This window comes from Petaurus breviceps, unplaced genomic scaffold (assembly GCF_028583685.1).
Source record: "Petaurus breviceps papuanus isolate PSGF00001 unplaced genomic scaffold, PetGlider_PUasm1.0 90919, whole genome shotgun sequence".
In the NCBI taxonomy this organism is placed as follows: Eukaryota; Metazoa; Chordata; class Mammalia; order Diprotodontia; family Petauridae; genus Petaurus; species Petaurus breviceps.
The window spans coordinates 28405180-28411454 of NW_027187378.1; positions in this window are offsets into that span (position 1 = coordinate 28405180).

Below are 6275 nucleotides of genomic sequence, written 5' to 3' on the forward strand. Positions count from 1 at the left end.
AGTATTTATTAAGGATAAGGAAGGGATTCTTGGGAAGATAAGAGAGGGATCTCTAGAGGGGAAGGTGAGGGAGTAGGTTAAAGGGGGGCATAGAAGGGGATTTAGATTTATGGGAATGGGAGGATAGGGGAGAGATGCTTGAAGGGAGGATAAGCTAAGTAATAGGAGGGCAAGGTAGTGGGTAGAAGTAAAGTAGAGGAGTCAGTAGGGATAGGAAATAAGAGATATGCACAAACATAAAAACAAAGTTCAGGAGTAGAATTTGTTAGGCAAAGTAGATGTCTATATATGTACATATGTATATGTGTGTATATCTATATATAAATATATCCACACTTAATCATAGCCTTGGGGGGGGAGAAGAAGGGGGGAAAGTCATTCCCCAATTGATAAATGATCAAAGGATATCAACAGACAATTTTCAAAAGAAATCAAAACTATATAGTCATATTAAAAAATGTTCGAAATCACTAGAGAAATGCAAATTAATACAATTCTAAGGCAATACTTCATGCCTATCACATTGTATAACAGGACAGAAAAGAAAAAATGATAAATGTTGGAAGTGATGTGGAAAAACAGGGATACTAATGCACTGTTGGTTAAGTTGTGAAGTGATCCAACCATTCTGGGGATCAATTTGGAACTCTGCATAAAGAGATATCAAACTATGCATACTCTTTGACCCAGCAACACCACTACTAGGTCTGTATCCTAAAAAGATAAAAAGAAAAAGGATCAGAAGGTGAGTAAGTGGAGGACCGATATGTACAAAAATATCCATAACAGCTCTTTTTGTGGTGGCAAAGAACTGGAAATTGAGGGGATGCCCATCAATTGGGGAATGAGAAAACAAGTTGCAGCATATAATTTTAATGGAATACTATCATGCTATAAGAAATAATGAACAGGATGCTTTTAGAAATACCTGGAAAGACTTACATGAACTGATACAACGTAAAGTGAGCAGAACCAGGAGAACACTGTACACAGTGATAGCAGTATTGTATGATGATCAGCTGTCAATTATCTAGCTGTTCTCAGCAGTACAATGATCTACACCAGGCCTGTGTAACATATAGCCCTTGGGCTTCTTGCAGCCTGCTAAAGAATTTCACCTGGGAAAAAATGTAGGGTTACTACTGTGCACACAACCCACACCAACCAACCATTGTCAGTCTCTAGTCTAACCTATCTGTTTAGCCTATTTTAATTTTAACCCTTATCTACTGCCAAGTTTTGCAGGTCTGATCTAAGCTAATACAGTTCCAAAGGAGTCATGATGAAAAATGCTGTCCACTTCCAGAGAAAGAACTGGTGGAGTCTGAATGCAGATCTAAGCTTATTTTCTTTCTTTCTTTCTTTTTTTGGTCTGTGTTTCCTTTTACAACATGAGTCATATGGAAATGTTTTGCATGACTGCACATGGATAACCTATATCAAATTCCTTGCCTTCTCAGTGAAAAGGGACAGGAAGGAAGGAAAGAAAGAATTTGGAAATAAAAATTTTTTAAAATTAATGTTAAAAATTTTTACACATAATTGGAAAAAATAAAATATTTTTTTAAAAGAAGGATGACTTCCCCCACCCTTTCACTTTCCCCCACTGTATGTAAGATAAATAAATGGGAGAGGCAGGAAATTAGGAGACAGTTTCAGCTCAGTCAACAAGTATTAAGGTCTACAATGCTAGATGCTTAGGGATATAGGTACAAAGTACAAACAATTACTTAGACACAAGGAACTAACATTGTAATGAGGGAGACCAAGTATCCAATCTAATCCAATCCAACGTTCATTAAGTGCTTGCTGTGTGCCAGGCACTGTGCCAAATATATATACCATAACTATAAATTAACAAATACAAAAATATCTATGTAAAATATAATTATATTTACTTACATATAAGTTGTTAAATACAGGGTAGTTTGGGAAGGAGAGCACTAGCATTTGCAGGGTTTAGGAAAGGCTTCATGCAGAACATGGTTCCAGAGATGCATCTTAAAGAAGAAGAAGCCTTACTCTATAATTTGAAAGTAAGGAAGTACATTCCAGGCATAGGAGATCTCCAGTCTAAAGGTAAATGTTAGGTGCTCACACCCAGTGTCAGCCCATGGAAAACTCTTGGTCCCTAACCTGTTTCTTTCTTTCTTTTTTCAATTTCTTTCTTTTTAGTTTTCAATATGCACTTCCATAAGATTTTGAGTTTTAAATTTTCTCTTCCTCCCTCCTCTTACCCCTCCCCAACACAGAATGTAATCTGATATAGGCTTTATATATACATTCATATTAGATATATTTTCACATTAGTCATGTTGTAAAGAAGAATTAGAGGCAATGGGAATAGCCACGAGAAAGAAGAAACAAAACAAAGCAACAAAAAAGGAAAGCAAATAGCATGCTTCAATCTGCATTCAGATTCCATAGTTCTTTCTTTGGATGTGGATAGCATTTTACATCATGAGTCCTTTGGAGATGTCTTAAATCCTTGCATTGCTGAGAAGAACTAAGTCTACCAAAGTCAGTCATCATACAATGTGGCTGTTACATTGTACACAATGTTCTCCTGGTTCTGCTCATTTCACTCAGTATCCGTGCATAAGTCTTTCCAGGTTTTTCTGAAGTCTGCCTGCTCATCATTTCTTATAGCACAATAGTACTCCATTGCATTCATATATTTATAAATCACAACTTGTACAGCTATTGCCCAATTGATGGGCATCCCCTCAATTTCCAATTTTTGGCAACTACAAAAAGAACTGCTATAAATATTTTTGTATATGTGGGTCTTTTTTCCATTTTTATGATCTTTTTGGGACCTAGAAGTGGTATTGTTGGGTCAAAAGGTATGCACAGTTTTATAGCCCTTTGGGCATAGTTCCAAATTGCTTTCCAGAATGGATCAGTTCACTACTCCACCAACAATGCATTAGTGTTCTAATTTTTCCCTACTCTATTTCTACCGTGTTTCCCCGATAATAAGACCTATCCCAAAAATAAGCCCTCCCCTTACTGTGTAAGATTCCTCTAAAATAAGCTCTCCCCCGAAAATAAGCCCTATTGAGATTGCTACTGTAGTGAAGGTGATCCCCTGCGCTACACACTACATTACGGTACCCTCTGTATGCACCGTTCCCCCTCCCCCCCCAGTGAAACACACCTTGCGCTCCGAGCTGCATCCAATCAGAGCTGCAGCAGTGAGCGCGTCATCCTGTTCTTCCCCAGTGATTTGCTTATTGAATAAAGGTACATTTTTTTTGTTAACATTTACCTGTTTATTAAAATTGCTGTCAATGTTCATTAAAATAAGCCCTCCCCTGAAAATAAGCCCTCTGGTGTTTTTCTGTCCAAAAAAATAATAAGACAGTGTCTTATTATTGGGGAAACACGGTAATTACCCCTAAGAAGACCCCACACATTCCCTAGTAGTTTCTAACCACTATTGCTCCTGGGCAGAGAAAGTGCCAAGGACATTTCTGGGACCTTGTTTTTGTAAATCCTCAACTTCAACACTCCCTTCCTATAGTTCAGCTGTTCATTGTATCCCAATTATAAGCCCTCCTTCTGTTTTCTACAACTATTCCCTATAGGAAGAATCCCCTATAAGAAGAATCTCCCCTGGGCATTCCTGTCTGAATAAGGCAGCATGTTGTTCCAGATTACAATTCCTTGACTCTGAATAAATGCCTCACTTTATTTACTGATCACCTATTTGGTCTAAGTTTTTTCAGGTTGACACTAGACTAGGAAGATGAATGTTAAAAGGATAGAAAATGATGGTACTGAACTATGTTATGGAGGGGGAATTTATAGGACTTGGTACTAGAATAGTTATAAGGGACAAAGGAAAAAAAATTGAGGATGTATTCCAGAGTTTTGCAACTAGGGGAACAGAAGCATGTCTTGCACATTCATAGTAGGAGCCTTAAAAAATGTGTGTGTGTTAATATGTTTTTATCAGTGAAGGGAGCTCCTTGTGAGAAGTTTAAGCTATATTGCAGACCTTCTTCTACAAATTAGTCTTAGGTAATTGCCTGGGGCATTTAAAAGTTAAATGGAATGCATCAGAAAAAGAACTTGAACCCAGGCCTTCTTGACTCTGAGGCTGATTTTCCATCTACTCTCCCAAGCTGCTTCTCAGTAGGAGCCTAATCAATGTTTATTAAATTGAATTGTTAAATTGAAAAGCACAGTGGTGGAAGAAAAACAGAGTTAATGAGTAAGGAGAAAAGACCAAGCCCATGTGTAAAATAGAGTAGGGTAAAATTAGCCTAAAACAGAACAAAGTAGTCTTCTCCCATATTATCTAATTATTTTCCATGTATTCTTTGGAGCTGTTACTCTTAATCAAGCTAAAAAAAGTTCTGCTACCTATGCTTAACTTGAATGTCTTTATTTGATCAAATCTGCTAAGTGCAATGCTTTTCAGTAAAAGGAATCCTCAAATTTTTTTCAGTTTCCAGACCATATCAAAAATAAAAATAATAATAGACAATGTTTATATAGCATTTCAAGGTTTGCATAATGCTATACATATATGTAACTTGTGTGTTCTGGCTCATTCTTCCAAAGTCAGCAGTGCATTTGTGAGCATATCTTCTCTACTTCCAGAAGCAAAACCCACTCTACTGTATTCCTCCTCCCCTCTTCCCACCACTGTTAGACACCTGTAAATACTGTCCCAGTTCCATTTAAACACTTAACATCAATTAGCTTTTACAAAGGAATATCTACTTTGAAAGTGAAGCAAGGGTGAATAGAGCACTGGCCCTGGAGTCAGGAGGACCTGAGTTCAAATCCATCCTCAGACACAACACAAAAACTAGCCATATGACCTTGGGCAAGTCACTTAACCCTAATTTCCCTCCAAAAAAGCAAAAAAAAAAAAGAAAGTGAAGCAAGAACCAACACTTTCCCTAGTATATTAGGGATGTACTCCTCCCTACACTTCTTCAGTTTCAAGGAGAGTAGTCTCAGACTTAGCTCAGTTCCTACATAGCTTTAGTCCCACCATGTTTGTGTGCAAAGGTGGCAGCATTGCCAGATGAATACTTGTCACAGCTGCCATGAGACTGGGGTCCTGAAGGATACTCTGGAATGTAATGCCAGGATGGTGTCACCCTCCAGACCCTCTAGAGCACTGAAGCTAAGAACACATGGCTGAAGCTGGCAGACCCTTTTGAATGTCTCCTTAGTCAGCCAAAGATATCAGATTATCAGGTGATAAGCTGATTGCGAGCCATTTCCATTCATCCTGATCTGTATCTTGCCACTGGAACCAGATGGCCCTGAAGCAGAAAGTGAGACTGGTGACTACATAGCCCTCCCTCCCTTAAATCTAATTCACTTGCAAGTCAAGACATCACCTCCTTGATGTCATGGTCCTCTTCTAGAATGAAGGACAAACAAAGCTGATTGGAAACAGTTATTTAATGTCCTGACATGCTCAACAGTCTCTCTCAGGAATTTCATTTCTGTGTCATCATGACTCTCCTAGAAGGAGGAAGCAGGTTTCCCAGCATCTCTCAATAGGCAAAACCTTTAGAGGTCTTCTGAACATACTCCTCATTACACATGTATCAGAATTGCTAATGACTAATTAACTGAAAAAAAGTGCTAAATTTGTATCTTAGTCATTGAATTGGTATCTTAACCATTTTGTAAGTGACTATTCAGTTTAGATTTGAAAATATATTTTTGAAAAGCAGTCACAATTTTAGCATTATTTTCATTTTGAACTAGTCCTTAAACCTTCTATCTATTGCTCCTAGACTATCAGTATTTTAGATCACATTTTGAGAATCAGTTATTATTTTTCCATTGAAGGGATTCATGCAATATTAAGTAAACCTTTAGATGGCAGCCTCAAAGAACCCTTTTCAAGATTCTAAACCGAACCTGGAGAATCATTGATCTAGAAGGAACCTGGAAAGATCATCTGGTCTATTCTGTCTTTATACCTTCAGTCAGTGAAAATTAAACCATCCTGGACAGAGATCATTTACTTTCAAAAGGAATTATATACAGTATTGCACATTTACAACATTTATAATACCTACAAATGCCAAATTCTATCATGTATAATTTTCTTTGGAAAAAGGTTTTTTGTTGTCTTTTTTTTTTTTTTTTTTTTTTTTGAGGGGGGAAAAAATTGGAGTTGGGGGTAAGTGACTTGCCCCAAGTCACACGGGGAGTGTTTTTGTTATGTGTCTGAGGCCAGATTTTAGCTCAGGTCCTCCTGACTCACAGGGCCGGGCCTCCATTTGCCTTGTTCT